The following is a 22,694-nucleotide window of genomic DNA, read 5'->3' as shown; positions in this document are numbered from 1 at the left end:
AGACTGATGCTGGGAATAGAAAACCAGGAGACAGTCAGACCTTGTGTGTGGGTGGAATACGGTGTTTCACACTGCCATATCCTGCTGGGAGCAGCCAGAGTGGGGGTTGCAGTGATTCACAGTGAGGAGGGACTGAGTGCTTGGAGCCGGCTCTGGGAAAGGTTATTCTGAGAGAAGTGAGGTCCAGGTATTCCAAGGGAGAGTGGATGGAGATGTCAAGCGAAAGAGTATGGTGACTGCCCTACAGCACTGGGTCATCTCCTACTGTCTGCACCCTGCCAGCCAAATCAGCAGGTAGGACACTCACAGTATACCCCAGTATGAGGTCAGCCTATCCCCCTTCTAATATCAGCACTGCAAAGCCTTACCATACTTTCCCTTCCTTCAGTGCCTTGGTTCAATGCAATAGGAGTGATGCTAGCAGAATATCCAATCTCATTCCCCTGGATGCTTAATTGTGTATACAGGTTGGTGCAGTTGTTACTACCTTGTACTCATATCACATCAACTAAGGTGACTGTGGCTCCTGGGACCCAGCAGAGCCCTGTAGTGTCACTAACTAAGTAATGTGGCAGAGACACTGTCTGACTCTTCTGAGCTGTAGGCATATATATGTGCCACACTTGTCTGTGTGTGCAGATGAGCAGAGCATTGTGTCTCACGTTCTTATTATCCCTGAGGGTCGTTTCCAGGATAAATCCAGAATGAAATTGAGGTCAGTATCACTGTAAAGTGAGCGCTCTCAAATTGTGGCAGGAGAGGAGCTGAGTTCCCCCATGGCAGCTTCAGACTTATTATCATACTGCGAAAGGTAATTTGCAGCTTTATTCCCGAATCGCATCCATCTTTCCAAAAATAAAAAATACAAATAAAAGTGCACAGCGTGTAGGAGGGAGAGGAGAGACAGGCACATGGGCTGGTTAAGGTGACATTTAGTTATTGAATTAATGGCTTTGGTGGTTGAATGAACTGTCTCAGGTTGTAGTGATGGAATAGCAGGCAGGGAGAATAATGAGCTGGTAGACTCTATGCCCTTTGCATGTACAGTAGTCTAGCATTGTGCATGCTTAATCTGATTCCATTGCTTTCTTGATTGGCAGAACAGTAATATTAGTAAAGCCGAATGTTGAGTGCTGTTGATATGGTCCCTATAGTCATTTCTTGCCTTTACTAAACTGTCTTCCAATTGCTGTAGCATGCTGTTGTATGTAGTGTTATAGTGATTTCCCACTTGTGATGGTATAGATCGGTATTACTTCTGGATATGTGATCTCGACCCAAATGTATGGATGTTTTCAGAGGTGAAATAAAACAACAGTGAAACATATTCGTAGGTTTGAGGCGCTATTCAGAAAATCCTACTGATCGTCATAGAGTCCCAATGGGGACTGTAGTTATAACCACAAAATGTGTGTACTAGCTCTACTTGTATAGGCATCATTGGTGCCTGTATTCTGCTATTTGTCTTGAATTATTAAATTCAAATTATCAGTGTGAGGTTTCACCTCACAGCATAACAGAGCTTCTATCCTGAAGAGCTTGCAATCTATACAAAACGCACATCTGGAGACCATGTGTCGACCCCATGCTGCAACAGCATTGATTACTAACCACATGACACTGTTTTGTAATGAAGTGTTTGCTTTACTTTATGAAATACGTCTATTAATATATAATGTATGTGTGTATGTATATATATATATATATATATATATATATATGTGTGTGTGTGTATGTAAATATATATAAGAGATGTACATGTTTGGTTTTGTTCAATTTTACTTGGTTATAGTCAGATCTCAAAAGCACCATCATATTGGCTATCTGGCTCTCACGTGTTTTGGACGGCCAATACAATAAATCGAAACTAATCCAAACTTGTGCTAATTTATCGAAAAGAACCATTTAAGTGTTCACTATTATTACCTATTATCCTTTCATTTATAAATCACTAGCATTTTAAGTGGGGGACACCAGACCATGCCAAAATGAAGCTTACAATCTAATTTCGCTACTATATATACCCACAAACACACAGCAAGGCCCATGTTCTCAAAATACACTTTAAAAAAACAAAATTAAATGTGATTATATATATCTAGAAAGTTTACACGCAGTACAGCAGTCCATTTCACCTTGCGTGTAATTGTATGGATTTAAGCTTCATCTGCTGGTGTGATTGATACCAGTGGACCAGTATAATTGTTGTTCATGGATAATATATAGACCCATTGTCATTTTTCCCATGATGCGCTCTTTAGTAATGTCACTTGCTACAACCAAATGGCAAACAAGAAAACAGCGCAGCCATTAGCCGTTCTTTGTGTCTCTTGGTAAAAAAGACATAAAAAGATAAGTGACCCACAAAGTATTTGTCTCCTATATGACAACGTAAGTCAACTCACTAGCAGACTTTGCAAGGAAATGTATTTCTAAATGGACTGTGAATTAACGGCTATATTGTAATTAATTGCTTTACTGAAAAATACAGTACTTGCGCAGATTTTTTAGAATTGATGTCTGTATAATAAATCTCTAGGGTGCCAGAAAAAAAATATAATATTTACAGTGGTCCTGTCCCCTGATCACTGTGGAGGCAGCCATTTTGTGGTCTGAACCATTATTCATGAGACTGTATCAGAAAAGCATTAGGTTGAACCATACCTCCTAACTTAGGCCCTGATTCAGAGCCGGACGCTCTGACAGAGCGCTTGCTCTGAATCAGGGCCGTCCCTCTTACTTTTTGGAGCGGCCTCCTGGTTAAGACCATCGCGACCATCGGGCTTGCGAAGAGACCCTTGTGGTAGGGTCTCGTCTGCCGCAAGCCCTGGAGTGCTTTTGGCTCTATCAGAGCCAAAAGCACTCCCACTGACATCACTAGTGATGTTAGTGGGGCCGGCCCATGGGAACGCCTCCGTCTGGGCAGCCACGCCCCCGGCACGCCCACCAAAGGGGGCGTGCTGTCAATCATCATCGACAGCACGCCCCCTTTGGTGCGAGACTCATAACGACGTCTTGGCCGTCGTTATTCGGGTCTCGCGCACGCGCACAACGGAGCCGCCTTCGTCGTTCGCATGTGCACTTGGGCAACATCGACCCGCTTGCGAGCACTCAGCGCTCGTGAGCGGGTCTGAATCAGGCCCTTAGTTGTGACAGTCCTGTACTGTCTGTGGACATGTGTGTCCTGCATTAGTTATGAGCTGTGTCACAGCAATCAATAGATGTTGAGAGTAGGGATGGCCATCGACCATCCATGATTCAAAATCATTGATGGTTTATGGCCGATGTTGAATATTTTTACCATAGATAGTGGTTCTTAGCCATCAATGAACGAGTGGGAGTCGATGTTTTTTTCTGGACGGCGCTGCTAAGCCCCACCCCTGTTTGGCCCTCCACTCTCCACTGCAGCGGTGGCCATCGATTGTTGCAAACCTCGATGGTTCACAATAGATAGTTTGTGTGCTATCGATGGTAACCACCGATGGACCAGTCAATGGTAACCATTGATGTACACCCCACAGATAGCCATCCCTAGTTGAGAGAGGAGGTAGCATCAATGTGCGCTAGACACACCCACGAGGCATAGCCAAGCCCCCAGTGTGAAGCATCCATGCCCCCCTGTCCAAATTCATAGCTCTAAAATGTTGGGGAAGTGTACTGATAGGATAAAGCTTTTGCTATTCTGCTCCAGGTCAGGTCTCTGTTCTCCCTGAGCACGCCTTATGTTTGCCTCCATAGTGCGTAGGTGATGTCCAGGTTCATGCAGATTTAGATTAAGACAGAGGAGATGGTTGTCCCAGCCTGTAAGCTTCATAGATCATGATGCGCTTAGTTATCTGTAGTGTATATAATATGTCATCCAGGTATACATTATTTTGGCATGTGACTTGACAACCTGATAAACCTATTAGATGTAGCTAGCCAATTCCTAGGCAGGTCTGAAGCTCATCACTGTTTGACTTCTATTTTTGGGACAAATACTTTGTGGACATTTGGGGGGAGCATGGTAGACAGATTCACTTGTGACTGCATAATTACATTATTACATTATGACCTCACAATACAAATGATGTATCTCACAAAGATAAGAAAGAAATATAACAAGTGTAAATTTCCTGCTCACTAAAACAAAGGGAGACAGAGACTGGTGATGTTATTTCCTCTCTACAGTGTATGGGAGACCAAAGCAGGGGGAGCTTGTGGTTGGATGTGTATATTGCAATTAGGAAGAATTAGCTCCTCAATATGAAGACATTTATCACAGTAATATGCGAGCAGAGCAGGACACAGTGAACTCACAGTGTGTAACACATAAAAGACCAGTTGTACAGTATGATGCTTAACAAAGATCTTAGATTATCCAATAAAGGGACACAAAATCCTTCGTCACGGACACGCTAAGAGCTTTGTAATCCTATTCCACTTGCAGTCTTAAGATGATTGCAGTCGCTGATCAACTTCATCCAACATTTGCTTTAATTAGCAAATGTTGTGGTTGGAAATATGAGATCATTTCGATCTGATTAACATTAGCAGTTAATAGCCTGTTTGTTCTTCCTCAGCTGTGTACAGAAAATATCACGGTATTATGTAACCACTACCTCTCTACTTCCTAGTGCATCGTTTTAGCGACATGCTGCAAGCAATGGAATAAGTTACCGGAGAGCAGGGAATAGGCTGCGGCTACTACCGGACTCATCGCCCTTAGGCATGGTCCCCACATAGGGCATTTGGGATCTGCCATCCACTTCCAAAATATTATTATACGATGATAAAACAAGGGACAGTTTGTTGCACTTGTAATTCTGATGTGCTGCAACCCAGCCACTGTGGCTTTTCCTCTATCTCCTGGTTGCCCTTGGAGGGGCCCAATGTGCAGCTGCCCAACACCTTCTATTGTTATATATAGTTTATGAATTCATAGGCTGCCCTGAGATGTTCTAGGACATTGTATATTGCTCTTTGCATAACACTATGCTTTAGAAGGTGATCTACACTACCACCGCTCTGAGGGGGTCATTCAGACCCGCTCGCGAGCCGGTCGATGTTTCCCCACTGCGCATGCGCATGACAGAGGGAGCTCCGTCGTGCACATGCGCGAGACCCGGCGAGCGCCGAGGAATACGTCGCTCGGGGTCTCGCACCAAAGGGGGTGTGCTGTCGATGTTGATTGACAGCACGCCCCCTTTGGTGGGCGTGCCTGCCAGACGGAGGCGTTCCCATGGGAACGCCTACCGTCTGAAGCCGGCCCCACTGACATCACTAGTGATGTCAGTGGGAGTGATTTTGGCTCTGATAGAGCCAAAATCACTCCAGGACTTGCGGCAGCGAGACCCTACCGCAGGGTCTCCATCGCAAGCCCGATGGTCGCGATGGTCAAGACCATCGCGACCATCATCATGGACGCTCGCTTATGCTGTGGGTGGTCACCCACAGCTATGCGAGCGTCCAGGAGGACGCTCCATTTTCATGGAGGAGGGCCCTGATTCAGAGCGAGCGCTCTGGTCAGAGCGTTCGGCTCTGAATCAGGCCCTGAGCTACAATGCAAATTAGAAGAGGAGGCCCAATAACAGAGATAAAGACACAGAGGAGGATTCAGAAGTGTTTGCGATTGTAGTGGCGGTAACAATGCTAATTTTACTCTTCCCCCTGTGCCCTAGCGAACACCTGAGAGTACAATCCCTGAGACGCCAACTGTCAGTGCCCATGGACGGTGCAACTCCGCTGGTGGTTCCAAACACTCCACCATTGGCACACTCCATTGCGTCCATTATTGACCCTTGCACCTACGGCTGACACAGTGTCTCCTTCTGAAATTCTGCAAACATGGCTTCTGTAGCTGCGGCCCTGCATTTTGGATGCAGCTGCGTTAATTGGCAAGCACATGGCGCTCCCATAACACGCCCATGGAACTCCCATAATACGCCCATGAGAAGGCCTTTATTTGCGTCCACCTCATGCGCTGTTGGGGTTTTCAGGACTTTTTGCTCAAACACAGTAGCAAATAATCGCTCGACTGTTCAAACATTGGCACTAGGGGCTCGTTTCAGACCCGGTCGTTAAGAAGCATTCGCTCATAGCTGGCCAATTTTTGCATTCTGCTCATGCGTATATATCGCAGTGCCCCAACCAATGTTAGAGACCGGGAAGCATACTCTCGCGCATAGACTGCCCAGCATGGTGAGACCGGGAAGCGTACGCTCGCGCATAGACTGCCCAGCAGAGTTTGTGGTGACAGGGGCAGATAACTAGAAACGGCAGAGTGGAGGTACGAACACAGGCATGCCTGAGCGTCTTAATGCGGTTGCAGAGGTGTGCATAATTAACAGGCAGCGTCATAGTACACGTCACCTGGTTGTATTTCACACTAAAGTGCTCGCAGTGCTTGCGGTAGGGTATGGTCTTCCTCAAGTGCTGCAATTGCATCCGATGGTACCCGATATACCGATGGTTACATACACTTCCTGGAGATGACATGTGCAAGTGGGCATCTTAAGACAGGCTGGTGGGCGTCTACATACACAAAGCGATCACACGCCAAGACATAGTGGGCGTGCTTATGCCTTGAGCTCCTAGGTCCACCTCTGAATCAGGCCCTAATTGTCATAAGTAGGCAAGTGGGTGCAACAAATATTTATAGTGAGAATAAGAAGGGACTGATAATGCTAATTCTGTGGGTTCTACTCATGAAAAAAGTTCTAAACCAAGAATATGGTGAAATATATAAGTGCAGGAGTAAATTCTTCTGGAAATAATAAAATTGGGAAAGTTGAACATGTGCCTGTCTGTCATATCTTGCAAGCTCAAAAAGAGTAGCAGGTGCGCGGTCAATAACTCCCAATATCAGAGAAAACGATGTAACGCGCTCAAAACTGACACAGTTGATGAGTCCAATATTACTCTTTCATTTTTAAATAGTTGTTCAAGCATAGTTTAAACAGGCATAAAAACACATTAGTCAATATTGAAATGAAATAAAATACAAATCTCATTCAATAGCCTAATAAATATAAGCCTAAATCTAAAAAAACAAATCACAATATTAAACTCTGTGGCTCAAATCTGTGGTCTATATGTAACTCAGGACCTCATTCAGAGTTGGTCGTTGCGGCCGCACGGTCGTAAGGGAAAAGGGGCCGGATATGCAAATGATGCACTCGCAAGTTGCGTCCTTAAAATCGGATCGTTAGCTGGCCGACCAAGGGGAGGATGCGGCCGTAAGACAAAAAATACGCCCCCTTCTCGTACGCATTACACGTCATCTCCGGCCATATAAGGATTAATCGAGACCATCGGTAACCATCAAAACTGGTCATAGAGCTTAAGGTTGACCATACCCTCTCTTAAGCACTACGATCAGGTCAATGTACAAACCACCCATGTCACGTGTGCCATGACACTACTTTGTTAATTATGCACTCCCATAAAACGCCGTTCGCATAATTAGGCATAACCTGCGTTCGGATCTCCACTCGCCCGTTTTCAAGCACCTTCCCCTGTTACCACCCACAAACGCCTCATTCTGTCACTCAAACTATCGACCTGGCTGTGTTCAAGGAGAGAGAAATTTCTGATCGTAGCTGCTAGTTTGCGCACGCACATTGCGAACTTTACGCATGCGCAGTTTAGAGAACATCGGTGGCGTACGACCGTGCGGCCGCAACGACCGACTCTGAATGAGGTCCTCAGAGCTGACACAATGTAGCATAAAAGTATCCAGTGAACAGTCTATGGGAAATAGGATTCTTCAAATAGACTGCTGAAGTACATAAAAAGGCAAGCCTTCTGATGAAACCGGGGGCTATATAGTGCCTATAGATCTATGCTGCTTTTTTCCATATTCGGAACTCTATCCTGAATAGCTACTATACAACTTGCTGCTGACATGTGAATCAGGCTGTGCCGCTATTATGGACTTACACCACTTTCAGGACCTTAATCCTCAATAGCTGCTGATACCATTCACCGCTACTGCCGACTAGTGAAGTTGTAGTTTGCCGTTGCCTGTCACTGACAAGTGAGGAGTGAGTACCCGGCATATACTCTGTTTTCCTATACCATCTTGCTCACTCGTATAAAGGGGCCCTATTGCCGGTGTGAGATCTCCCAGCACGGTACTACTGCCCACAGACACTTGGAATCTGAACTGCCTATAGCCGAGGACCCAGTCTACCATTGCAGAGTGCTTGTGTTGGAACGACACCTGCCGACTGCTGCAAGGAATATACTTCTCTGGCAGGTAACAATAATACTAGTGGAACCAGCACCATATAGGATTTACTATCTACTCGGCATAATGCTATTTATTGCAATTTCTGCAAAGCAGTAAGAGACTGTATAATAAGTCCTATTTAACATTATTAAGGAACTTTTATGTGTTTTTATGCCTGTTTAAACCATGCTTGAACAACTATTTAAAAATGAAAGTGCAATATTGGACTCATCAACTGTGTCTGTTTTGAGCGCTTTACATCGTTCTCTTTTGATATCTTGCATGCTCCTGGAACGAATTGTATGCAAGTACGGGTGACGTATAGAGGCATATGCATTTCAGCCTCCACTTGAAGGCAGGGCCGTAGAGAGCTTGGCCAGGCCCGGATACTGCCATGGGGCGTATCCTAATGCACGGAGGTGTGGCCACTCTTCCTTACAAAAAATAAAACCAGTATTTGCTGCTTCAGTGGGCTGGGGAGACACTGCTGCTGACAGGTAAGGGGGGAGGGTGGTGGTTAGAGAGATAGAGGGGTCTATTTACTAAGCAGTGTTATGAAACAGAGTGAAAAGTGATAAGTAAGTGATAAGGTGCCAGCCAATCAGCTCCCAACTGTCATCTCACAGGCTGTGTTTGAAAAATGACAGTTGGGAGTTGATTGGCTGGCACCTTATCACTTACTTATCACTTTTCACTCTGTCTCATAACACTGCTTAGTAACTAGACCCCAAAGTACCAAACAATCAGCTTCTAACTATAATTTTACCTGAGAGGTGCACTGATCCCCGTGTTTTGGTTTTGGATCCGGATTCATGTTCGTGTTTTGGTTTTGGATCTGTATTTAAAAAACACCACAGCTATAATGATGTCATTTTGACCTGTTTACATGCAATTCAAAACCCCGAGTTCAGTTTTAAAATCTTTCCTGCACCCTAAACCTAACCCTCTTGGGGAGGTGCCTAACCCTAACCTCTCCCAAGTGGCGCCTAACCCTAACCTCCCCTTCCCCTAGCCTAACCCTAACCCACCCTGGGGGGGCGCCTAACTATAAGTCCCCCGGGGGTGCCTAACACTAACACCCCCCCGTGGCTAACAGCTACAGTCCCCACCTACCTTCTTTTGGGATGCCGTGCGTCAGGATTTCAACGTCTGGCTAAAGATAGGCGTTAACACCTATCTTTAGTACAGAGTCGAGCTTCCAGCGACGGGATTCTGACGTCCGGCATTCCGGACGGCGGTAAATGAACTGCATCCCATTACAGCCAACTTGCATTAAACTCTGCATCAACCCCACTGAGGAACACAGTCTGAAATATGCATCCAAACAATAAGCTAGGAACCAGCAAATGATGGCACCAGATTAGGATCATTGCCATGTATGATGTGCCATCTTCCTATTAGTTTGTTTGTTCTCAACATCATCTTTACTGACAACACTGGTAGTAATGGAAGGTCCCGATGGCTTAATGAACTAAGGGCCTGATTCAGAGCCGAACGCTCTGACCAGAGCGCTCGCTCTGAATCAGGGCCCTCCTCCATGAAAATGGAGCGGCCTCCTGGCCGCTCGCATAGCTGTGGGTGACCACCCACAGCATATGCGAGCGTCCATGATGATGGTCGCGATGGTCTTGACCATCGCCACCATCGGGCTTGCGACGGAGACCCTGCGGTAGGGTCTCGCTGCCGCAAGCCCTGGAGTGATTTTGGCTCTATCAGAGCCAAAATCACTCCCACTGACATCACTAGTGATGTCAGTGGGGCCGGCTTCAGACGGTAGGCGTTCCCATGGGAGCGCCTCCGTCTGGCAGGCACGCCCCCGGCATGCCCACCAAAGGGGGTGTGCTGTCAATCAACATCGACAGCACGCCCCCTTTGGTGCGAGACCCGGAGCGATGGAGAGCCCGTCGCTCGCCGGGTCTCGCGCATGCGCACAACGGAGCTCCCTCCGTCGTGCGCATGCGCAGTGGGGGAACATCAACCCGCTTGCGAGCGTCCTGCGCTCGCGAGTGGATCTGAATGACCCCCTAAGTAAGATCGTGTAAGGGTGGGTTTGTGTTAATAATTCAAAATCTGACACATCCTTTTATCATGGTTTTACTGCACTCTAACACCATTGCTTACACCAGGGGTCTTCAACCTTGGCCCTCCAGCTGCTGTGGATCTACACATCCCAGCATGCACTGCCATAGTTTTAGCATGCTGTTATATCAAAAAGGTGGCAGTGCATGCTGGGATGTGTAGTTCCACAGCAGCTGTAGGGCCAAGGTTGAAGACCCCTGGCTTACACACTTCAGGCTAGACAATAAGGGCTTGATTCTGAGTCCGACGTAAAGTTGCTATGTTTCCGGGAAGCTGTGGAAACCAGATTTACTACCTAATGCAAAGATCCAAGGGGCTAATACGAGGATGAGGGTGTAACCAGGTATTTTAAGGCCCCATAGCAAAAAATTTTAAGAGAGCATATGTACCACCAAATGGTGAAAAATGTATATACTGTAACACATGTAACTTTTACAAGGAAGATGGCCCTCATTCAGCTCAAGACCCCATAGCATCTGCACCCATTGCACCTATGGTAGTTACGCCCATGCGCATGCTGTCAATCAACTTCTGGGCCACATACTGACTGATGGGCACCCATTCTTGCCTAATCAATGCTTGGAGTTTGTCAGAATTTGTGGGTTTTTGTCTGTCCACCCACCTCTTGAGGATTGACCACAAGTTCCCAATGGGATTAAGATCTGGGGAGTTTCCTGGCCATGGACCCAAAATTTCGATGTTTTGTTCCCTGAGCCACTTAGTTTTCACTTTTGCCTTATGGCAAGGTGCTCCCCCATTGAGAACTTGTGGTCAATCCTCAAGAGGCGGGTGGACAAAGAGAAACCAACAAATTCTGACAAACTCCAAGCATTGATTAGGCAAGAATGGGTGGCCATCAGTCAGTATGTGGCCCAGAAGGTGACTGACAGCATGCCAGGGAGAATTGCAGAGGTCTTGAAAAAGAAGGGTCAACACTGCAAATATTGACTCTTTGCATAAACTTAATGCAATTGTCAATAAAAGCCTATGACACTTATGAAGTGCTTGTAATTGTAATTCAGTATACCATAGTAACATCTGACAAAAAGGTCTAAAAACACTGAAACAGCAAACTTTGTGAAAACCAATACTTGTCTCATTCTCAAAACTTTTGGCCATGGCTGTATAGTTACACGTCCATGACACACCCGCAGCTCACCCATGACAGATCTCTTGTATGCAGTTGTGGAGGTTGGGCCCAGAAAAGCCCATTTAAGGCAGAGAGATATAGCCAAGATCCATTTGACTCAGATTTGGCTATACTGTATATACCCAAAAATGTGTAAATTCGCTTTTGCGCGGTCATATTACACGCAGCGTCCGACTCAGGCCCTGGCCGAGCATTTGCAGTATTGTGGCAGTGGTGAGATTTGAAGGTGTCCTACCCTTAATTTTGTGCATTTATTTTATAGTGTATTTATGAAATAGCGCTCGCGAGCGGGCCTGAATCAGGCCCTCTGTTCTACTCGGAAACCCAAATGTGATCCGAGTTGGGACTCGATTCAACTCGGAACCCCAAAGTTCGGGTGTGTTCGTTCAAGAAAACAGATTTGCACATCTGTATCGGATTTACACATCTCTAACCGATTTGCACATCTCTAACCTGCATAGGAAGCAGGCTTGGTTCAGACTAGAGATGTGCGGGTCCGGTTCTTGGAGAACCAACAACAACCGAAGTTAGGGGTTCCGAGTCGAACCGAGTTCCAGTTCAGAATCACTTTGGGGTACAGAGTCGAACCGAGTCCTGGTTCGGGTCTTCCCGCCGTTTGTAACTTGGATTTAAAGACCAAACTCGGGTTTTGGATTGCATGCTAACAGGTCACAATGATGTCATTTTAGTTGTTTTTTCTATTTTTTTAAAATACAGAACCAAAACCAAAATACTTGAGGGTGGTTTTCCAAACTAAGACCAAGACACGAAGGTGAATCCGAATCCAAAACCAAATCACAGGGGTCGGCGCAAATCTCTAGTTCAGATGGAGGCACACAGGAGCAGAAGATGTTATCTTAAAGAAGAATGAAGTTGATTCAAATGGGCAGTAATGCTGTAATACTGTTGGATGTAGAATAGTACAGATAGATTTTATTATACAAATTTGTATCAGATAAACCATAAAGAGATGGCTTAAAAAATAGAGATTAACAAACTAGCAAATGATGAACAAGTTCTGTTACTGACTTAAGGTTTAGCATGTATTTCAGTTCTGTATAATATACAACAGGTGTATTGGAAGATTCTTGTTTTCCTTTACCAGTTTGGGATGATCTATACTTGCCAACCTTTTGGCTGCCTCCTCCGGGAGAGGCAAACAGGTCAGCACTGAGGGGGCGGGGCATTACAGGGGTTGGAGGATCTGGGGGCGGCGGTAATGTGTCTGGGAGCTTGACGGCACAATCATAGCCCCGCCCCCGCTATGCAATGCCGATATTACTGGTATTGTAGAGTGGGAGGCGGAGACGCGATGATGCGATTCGACTTAAATCAGCGTCTTGTTATGGCAGGATTTAGGGGGAGAAGTATCAAGTTTTCTAAAGAGTGGAGTAGTTGGCTGCTTTGAGAAACTTCTACACTTGTTCACTCTTTAGAATGCTTGATACATTTCCCCCTTTAGGGCTTATTGCTATTTATTAATAGACCAGGACTGTAAGTATAGATGTGCGAGTGGTGCCGTCACTCAGGACAAACGTTGGAAAGCTCCTAAGGATGTGCCAGGTGGCACTCGGGCTCTCCAGGCTGCTGGCAGGGTGCCCTGTTACAGCACTGAAATAGTCCCCTGATTCCTCCTTTTACTGTAGAAAAAGAACATTTTATAGAGCAAGTTATTGAAAAATACTTTCCAATTCTCAACATAATTGCCCATCTCCTAACAGCCCTGCCACTCTCCTGGTAGCCCTTCATCCTCCTAAACACTGGACCACCCAAAGTGCACAGTATGCTGGCTGCTTCTAGATGTAAAACTAACAGAACTTTCTCCGAAACAGTGTTGCCTGGAATAAATAGTAAATACATGTTTGAGGCTTGGATACTATTAAACAGACTAGGTGGTCTAATGATTAAACTGAGAAATGCCCCATCTCTAGAATTTTCACTGCTATGTTTGTGGACTGTCACAGGAATGCATGAATCCATGGGTAGGACATACAAACTCCACACAGACAGTGACCAGGTTTGAACTGAACCCATGGTCTTAGCACTGTGAGGCAGCAATGGTAATCAATGTCCCACTCTGAGGCCCTTGCCAGCACTCAGCAGTGGACGCCATAACTCCACCAAACCCCTCCCACTGGCCAATGAAATGCTGAGCTCTTGCTCTAAAACAAACACTTGCAATCTGTCGGAAAACTAGCAGCACCAACGTACATAGCGCATGATGTCACAAGCGAGACATTGAGCGTTGACAAGTGATCATGTCGATATATTTCAAGAGGTTTCTGCTAAAAACATGAAACAATTATGTCTAAAAATTATGTTTTTGCTATTTATTATTTTATGAGATCTAGGGTTAAATTTAGTAAGATGGGAGTTCTATTTAAGAAGTGATGTTGCCCATAGCAACCAATCAGATTCTACTATCTAGCACCTTCTAGAAGATAATACCTGGAATTTGATTGGTTGCTATGGGCAACATCACTTCTTAATAGAACTCCCATCTTAGGAAATTTACCCCCTAGTTTTTACATATTATTTTGTTCCAAAAACAATGTCATGTTATACCTACCATGGTAGAGTACATTAGTTACATAGGGGCATTAAGTTAAAAGACCGCACATTACTACTCTTCCTTCGTGCAGTGACCAGAAGTGGGAGGGAGGGGGCCGTCGCCGCTAAAATTCATTCTATATTGCCCCACCCCTAACTAAAATCGTTCCGACGCCCCTGCCTGGGAAGGAGTTTTGGTGATCGTTTGCTGAATATAGTAATATAATGGGAGATACAGTAAAAATGAACAATTTGATTACAATGAATCTCCTGTGCATTTTTAGACATCGGAGCTGATTTTGAGTTGGGTGCAAAGCAAAAAAAAAACAAGCTGCAATTCAAGGGGTGCAACAGTGGCGTATCTATAATGGGTGCAGTGTGAGCGGGGCACCCATATTATTTTAGACTTACGTGTCCGTGGTCCCACATTGGGTGTCTGCGCTGCTCAGAACACCGGAAAATGGCCGCCGTGGCCATTTTTCCGGTGTTCTGCGCATGCACAGTAGACTTCGGGCACTAGAGTGTGCCCGGACTCTACTGCGCATGCACAGAATGTCGGAAAAATGGCCACCACAGCCATTTTCCGGCGTTCTGCACATGCGCAGTAGACTCCGCGCACACTCTAGTGCCCGGAGTCTACTAAGGCTCCGGTGGCTGGCTAGCCGCATCAGTAAGCTGCCGGCCTCTGGGGAGAGAGGAGGGGGCCCAGCACAGGGAGTGCACACGGGCCCCCTTCTCTCTTAAGACGCCACTGGGGTGCAAATACATACAGGGTAAATACTGGCTGCTTTTAAATGCAGCCCAGAAATATTGGACAGCTTTATTTTGCAATTTAGGTTTGAGCTAGGACACGCCCCTCCCAAATCTAAGGCCCTCATTCAGAGCCGTACGCTCTGAGCAGAGCGCACGCTCTGAATGAGGGCCGGGCTCCATTTTCATGGAGCGTCCTCCTGGACGCTCGTATAGCTGTGGGTCACCACCCACAGGCTATATGAGCGTGCATTGTGATGGTCGCGATGGTCGAGACCATCGCGACCATCGAATTTGCGAGCCGGAGCCTGCGGTTGAGGTTTTCAACCGCAAGCTCCGGAGTGATTTTGGCTCTAGTGATGTCAGTGGGCCGGCTTTTGACGGGAGGCGTTCCCGTGGGAACGTCCCCGTCAGGGAGGCACGCCCCTGGCACGCCCACCAAAGGGGGCGTGCTGTCAATCAACATTGACAGCACGCCCCCTTTGATCGGACACAACGAGCGAAGGACTTTCCTTCGCTCGTCGCGTCTGGCGCATGCGCACGACGGAGCTCCCTCCGTCGTGCGCATGCTCAGTCCATAACATCGACCCACTTGCGAGCGGACAGCCGCTCGCGAGTGGGTCTGAATCAGGCCCTAAATCTCTCTGCACATATTACACCTGCTCCACCTGCAGCGCAAAATGGTTTTACCAAGGTGCAAAGTTAAGGCCCTCATACATCTGCTGACCGTTTCCCTGATTTCCCGCTTGAACCGGAACTGCTTATCCGCGGGTTGGAAATGCCGGTCGGCAGCCTTCGATGATCGACGATCCCTCTGGGAATCTGTGAAATTCTTTGTGTTAAAAATCACAGATTTGCTAATCCCAATTATATTTTGGTCGGGATAGGCAAATCAGGGAAATCCAACATGTTGGATTTCACCAATGCCTCAACCCCAGCATCTAGGGATTGGGGAATTGACACAATACCTCGCAGATTTATGGGGGCCTTTACTTACTCCTTGTTTGCTTTTCTCCCAAGTCTCGATTCAGCACCTTGGTATGCTTTTAGGGCAGGACGGTTTATGGGCTTATGTTAGTTTTCTTTTCCCTCCATTTTAAAATTCTTCAATGCTGTTTGGACTTTAGCAACCACATATTTTTTCCCACACAATTACGGAACTACAGTGACTTCACTTACAGTGACAAGGGCGGCACAGTTTCATGTGATTTAAGTGCCCCAGCAATTTAACAAAAGCCCACCAGCGGAGCTATCAGAGAAATCTTCTGCATTAGGCGAACTAACACTACAGACTGCGGTCCCCATTATTCTCAATGGGTACTGTTGCCTGGCCCAATTTGCCAAGCTCCAAAAATCTTATATAATCCTATAGGGAAAGCATCACAGGAGAGATCCTACACGGCAACCTCCCTGTTCCCCTTCTGCCGATTGTGAAACATGTCTGCGCATTGTCGGCAGTAAAGAGATAATTACAGTATAGCTATCACTTTACTGAAAACCGCTTAACTGGTACAGGCTCCTATCGGGGCAATAGTTCTTTTGTCAAATGTTCCCCCAAAAATAATCTCTTCTCGTATTTTTTTGGACTCCATTGCCACTACTGATAAATAAACCCCTGAGGGGGGAATTCAAGTAGTGGAATCGGTATGATTTACCGCCAGACCCATGCCCAGCGGTTGGAACCCCAACAGCGGCATCCTGGCAGAGGAGGAAATCCCAATCGTCCAAGGTAAGTATTGTCTAACCTAATTGTACCCCATATCCCTAACCCTCCCTTAGGGGTGCCTAACCCTAACCTTCCCCCCCAGTGCCTAACCCTAATCCCCCCTCTAAGAAGTGCCTAAATCTAACCACCCCTTCCCCGCCACCTAAACCTAAGTCCCCCGAGGGGGTACTTAACCCTAACCTCCCCCCGGGGGCGCCTAACCCTAACCCCCCTTCCCCTAGCCTAAACTTATCCTCACGGGGGGGTGCCTAACCCTAAGTCCCCCCTGGGAACCCTAACCCCCCCCCCCACGGCTATCTGCGCTCGGCGCCCCCCCCGTCCCTTTGATCAGAATGCCGAGCGCCGGTCTCCTGGCGTCGGTAAAATGACAGGCGTCTAGATTTAGACGCCTATCATTTAACCCTCGCCGGGATTAAGCAGTCGGGAAGCCAGCTATCGGGATTAGGTCCACCAGCTCCCGACTGCATACCCAATTAGCCGCGATAATGTGTTAAAAAGTATAGATGAAAATTGGGAAATCTGTCTATGCCCCGAAAAAAAAATTATCTGCTATAGGAAAACAATATATAAGTGTGTTAGTGGTCCTAATAAAAGTATTTAGAGTTCTTAAAATGTGTCAAATGGCGGGTATAAGTATATTTCTCAAACAGTGAAAAACTGACAGATAGTTGGGGCCAAATGTAATAGGGTGAGAATTTAGAAAATGTGACAGTTTAGCAGTAACTCTCACACTATTACATTGGTCCAGTTTTATCTTCAAAAATGGGAAAACATCTGGATGAGAGTTTAAATCGTGAGAGTTGTTTGAATCTGAAAAACATGCGAGTTTGCCTGTTCTCAGATCTATTACATTGTCCGAGATTAAAAAGTGTGAAAGTTTACTGCATGACGCATCACACTAGGGATGCGATGCATTCCGCCGGTCATCGCATGCATATTGGCGTTGGTAGCGCTGGTATGCATGACGATCATCGTGAAGGACCGTTCTGTTGGTAAGAGTGGCCCTTTGCGATGGAGGGACTTCCAGGTCTATGATCCAGAAGCCCCGCCGGTGTCTTTCTGAGCATGCCGCTGGTGGGTGCTGGGAGGGATCCGATTGGATCCTTCTATCAGCACTCTGCGGAGAGAAGCCCATAGGCTTCTATGGGTAACGCCTTCAGGAAGATGGCGTTACCCAATGCAACCAAGCATATAAGAAATGCGCATTTTCGGCGTTTGACCGTATTTCTCTCCTTCCTGCATCTTGCCCAATCTCTTACATTTTATAAACTCTCTCTCTATTACATTTGGCCCCTAGTGGTTTTTTTTTTTACAAAATAAATGTTCTACTTAAATTGGGGTGCATTAAAATTCCTATAATTATTATTTCAAAATATGCCTCTAACACCCACCTGTAACCTTAAAAACATCTGTCCCATTCATACAGCAGTTTGTACTTTTTCACCCCAAAAATGACGTCATTATTGTCCAAATTAAGCAAATTTAAAAATTCTGTTTTCCTAATTAGTCATTAAGGAGGGTGTCCCAGTGTTTCTGAACCAAGTGCCGACATTTTTAGCCAAAAATAAGGGTTTTGCACAACTCTTCACCTGCTCATGAGGTGGTGAAAACAGTTAGCAACTTTTTGCTATGGAGAATTCGCAATCCAACCCAGGTAAGTTGCAGGGTTTAACACGGGATTAACCCGTGAAACCCTGCAGTGTGAATGATGACCTGGAGCGCACAGCATGCAGGCCGTTTGGTCCGGCTTCAGTGACGCTTGGAGATGACGTCATCTCCTAGCGTCCACTTCAACGCCGGAAAAGCCGGGTCAATGCAGATTCGGCTCCGGTGTGAACGCCGCCAACTCAGGAATATCATGGGTCGGCGCTGGGGAAATCCCTGGTCTGATCTGGGTCTGTTCCAAATTCGGGCCAGACCCGGAATTTCGGTGTAAAAACAGTATTACAGTCCTGGTTTTAGTGATATCCATGCTTGAGCACAGGTGGTTAAATCAAAATAACTGAAGTACTAATTAAGTCACCTGTGCTCAAGCATGGCTATCCTTAAACCCTGGACTGTTAGTGTGCCTTGAGGACCATGGTTGGGAATCCCTGCTCTAGAGCACAGGTTCTCAAACTCGGTCCTCAGGACCCCAAACAGTGCAAGTTTTCCAGGTCTCCTCACAGAATCACAAGTGAACTAATTAGCTCCACCTGTGGATCTTTTAAAATGTGTCAGGGAGTAATGTATGCAACTGTGCACCTGCTGGGTGACCTGGAAAATGTGAACTGTGTGGGGTTCTGAGGACCGAGTTTGAGAACCACTGCTCTAGAGTGACTTAAGCATTCAGGTCTCATCACAACTAATTGGCCACTGACAAGTACCTGCTCTTTAAGGTAAAGTGTCAGTTTGGATAAGTGGTTAAATTTAGCAGCCTGCCCAGATTATAGCCCTTGCAGCATGTCAGGCAGTCAGACCACCCTCCTTTATGTGATATGAAGTTATGGCAAAATTAATTTGAGCAAATCATTATTTTAGTTCAATTACAGCTATTTCAAGTTGAAACTTAAAATCATTTTAATTTATAAAAGTGCGTCTTGAAGCAGTCTATTACATGTTGTAATAAAAGACCTATTAATGGATAATAAAAAGCTAAGGCTGTGTGGTACAAAATGTCAACATTCAGAATGTCTTGGATGTTATGTCATTTTCTACTTTTATAACCGTTCCCTAAACTTAACCTTAACCGCACCGTAACCACAGCCTAAACCTACATCTGTAATGTCGACATTGACTGTTGACATTTACAATATCAACATTATGTCCATGACCACATTACAACTGTCGACATATTCACCATCGACATAACAACCATGCCGACTGTCGACGTCCTGAATGTCGGCATAAATGACTACATACCCGTTTAAGGAATTATCCTTTCTGAGAAATGAGAAAACTAAACCAATAATCCTTGGCTGCTGTCTGCTTTGTGGCATAATGTAAAATTAACTAAAAATACAAACAAAATAGTGGCAGAAATCAGATCTGATCTAATAACCCCTATCGCTACATCCGATGCCCTCCATCAACAATCGGTCCTCTGTGGATTCGGGTTGTGTGGGGAGGACTTAGATCCGTTTTTCTTGACTTTTTTACTCCTTTGCAAAGATTTCCATTCCCCTGCCTCCTATCTGCAGACATGTAAAGCCCCTTTGGGTTCCTTGCTGCGAGTGTTTGCCTCTATCTCCTTGCTCAGCCGATTTCAGCACATTTTAAACCCTTTGATGTGTAAGAGACTGGATTATTAGGGAAGAGAGCGTATCTAGGTGGATAGAGATAAAACAGCATCCAGACTGTAAGGAGCACAGTGCTGAAATGTTCACAAAACAGATTCCATCAGGCATTAACCCTAATACTTTTAGGATTAAAGCTCTGGTTCACACCAACCTATTTTGAGCATGTATATTTAATGAGTGCTAATAAGCCGTGTGCTAAGTTACTTTCTAACTTTTGGAGGTCCGAAGGATACATTGCAAAATAGTCAAATACAAAAGTGTGGTTATAAAAGAACAATGATTTCACAGCGGCTGTTCTTCATATAGATTGTGGATTATCTGGGTATGGGTGACTGCGTTCCACTGCCTTTCTATCCAAGACAGCATCAGCCCTGACCTTGCATCTGTAGGGGTGAGTCTGGCAATTTGCTTGTATAGTGTTGTCCATTCCACTAATCTCTGCATGCATAAGTATACAGGGAGAAATCTCTATGACCTCCAATGACATTGCTTATTTGGAGAAAGAAATGATTGCAGAAAATCTGCTGTCAGATGTAGTAGCAGAGATAATAAGGAGGCTTGTAGTAAAAGTTACACACCTAAATATATACATATACAGTATATATATATATATATATATATATATATACTGTATATATATACTGTATATATATACATAGGGGACGAAGACTGGCGTCACTCATCGTCTTTTCTTGCAAAATATCACTTATTTATTCTGACGTTTCGGACTGCAGCCTGTCATCAGGGATACAAAGACATGAAGTGTGCACAACATACATGTATATATGTATATATACAGTCAGGTGCATAAATATTGGGACATTGACATAATTTTCATATTTTGGCCTCTATTCACCACCACAATGGCTTTGAAATGAAACAAACAAGATGTGCTTTAACTGCAGACTTTCAGATTTAATTTGAGGATAATTACATCCAAATCAGGTGAACGGTGTAGGAATTACAACGGTTTCTATATGTGCCTCCCACTTTTTAAGGGGCCAAAAGTAATGGGATAAACTAAACAATCCTAAATCTAACTTTCACTTTTTAATACTTTGTTGCAAATCCTTTGCAGGCAATTACAGCCTGAAGTCTGGAATGCATAGACATCACCAGACGCTGGGTTTCATCCCTGGTGATGCTCTGCCAGGCCTCTACTGCAAATGTCTTCAGTTCCTGCTTGTTCTTGGGGCATTTTCCCTTCAGTTTTGTCTTCATCAAGTGAAATGCATGCTCAATCGGATCAGGTCAGGGGATTGACTTGGCCATTGCATAACATTCCACTTTTTAGCCTTAAAAAACTCTTTGGTTGCTTTTGCAGTATGCTTTGGGTCATTGTCCATCTGCACTGTGAAGCGCCGTCCAATGAGTTCTGAAGCATTTGACTGAATATGAGCATATGATATTGCCAGAAACACTTCAGAATTCATTCTGCTGCTTTTGTCAGCAGTCACATCATCAATAAATACAAGGGAACCAGTTCAATTGCAGCCATACATGCCCACGCCATGACACTACCACCACCATGCTTCACTGATGAGGTGGCATGTTTTGGATCATGAACAGTTCCTTTCCTTCTCCATACTCATCTCTTCCCATCACTCTGGGACAAGTTGATCTTTGTCTCATCTGTCCATAGGATGTTGTTCCAGAACTGTAATGGCTTTTTTAGATGTTGTTTGGCAAACTCTAATCTGGTCTTCCTGTTTTTGTGGCTCACCAATGGTTTACATCTTGTGGTGGACCCTCTATATTCACTCTTGTGAAGTCTTCTCTTGATTGTTGACTTTGACACATATACACCTACCTCCTGGAGAGTGTTCTTGATTTGGCCAAATGTTGTGAAGGGGTTTTTCTTCACCAGGGAAATAATTCTTCTGTCATCCACCACAGTTGTTTTCTGTGGTCTTCCGGGTCTTTTGGTGTTGCTGAGCTCTCCGGTGCGTTCTTTCTTTTTAAGAATGTTCCAAACAGTTGATTTGGCCACACCTAATGTTTTTGCTATCTCTCTGATGGGTTTGTTTTGATTTTTCAGCCTAATGATGGCTTGCTTCACTGATAGTGACAGCTCTTTGGATCTCATATTGAGAGTCGACAGCAACTGATTCCCAATGCAAATATCACACCTAGAATCAACTCCAGACCTTTTATCTGCTTAATTGATAATGAAATAACGAGGGAATAGCCCACACCTGTCCATGAAATAGCTTTTGAGTTAATAGTCCTATTACTTTTCGCCCCTTAAAAAGTGGGAGGCACAAATAGAAACCGTTGTAATTCCTACACCGTTCACCTGATTTGGATGTAATTACCCTCAAATTAAATCTGAAAGTCTGCAGTTAAAGCACATCGTGTTTGTTTCATTTCAAAGCCATTGTGGTGGTGAATAGAGGCCAAAATATGAAAATTCTGTCAATGTCCCAATATTTATGCACCTGACTGTATATATAAAACAGGTTCATAAGCAGTGATTGCTCTCACCTGGACACCGTCGCTGTCAGACCCCCCTCTGCCCCATGCGCCATCTCCATGGGGTCGTGTCCCTGCCGCGCTGTCCAGGCCAGCGAATCAGCACCTCCATGGGCACCACTTGTCCATGTGGATTGCAGTACGTGGACAAGACAGAAAGGTAATTTAAGGAGCGTTTATCAAGGAGCATAGGGGTCTATTTATCAATGGAATAGAGTGCTAATTACATAGAAAGCTGAAAATCACACTGGAGATTGGGTTTCTCTCTATTTAACTAACCTTACAGAACACAGGAAAGCATATGTAACGGGCTCAGTACAGGAGGCGGACAGTGACGATGGCACCAGTGAGAATGTCGGACTTGTATGCCGGCACACAGGTGAACAGCTACTTAGAGCATTTGACTGGTTAGCAGCATGTTTAAAGTTGTAACACCCGCACAGGTAAAATGCTCTAAGTCGCAGTGCACACCTGTCA

The 22,694-nt window shown here is 45.3% G+C and overlaps 1 protein-coding gene across 1 annotated transcript in view; it reads left to right on the top strand.

Moving 5' to 3' along the window:
• Positions 1-239: 239 nt before the first annotated feature.
• The window catches only part of SHANK1 (SH3 and multiple ankyrin repeat domains 1), a 618,796-nt gene continuing 596,341 nt past the window's right edge, over positions 240-22,694 (top strand). Inside the window, exon 1 of the mRNA XM_088482950.1 lies at positions 240-294. The gene's annotated coding sequence lies outside the window, so the exon portion shown is untranslated. The remainder of the gene's footprint in view (positions 295-22,694) is intronic.

This window comes from Taudactylus pleione, unplaced genomic scaffold (assembly GCF_031769625.1).
Source record: "Taudactylus pleione unplaced genomic scaffold, aTauple2 ptg000301l, whole genome shotgun sequence".
NCBI lineage: Eukaryota > Metazoa > Chordata > Amphibia > Anura > Myobatrachidae > Taudactylus > Taudactylus pleione.
Note: the sequence above shows the minus strand (reverse complement) of the source record. Positions and strands in the feature narration are given on the sequence as shown.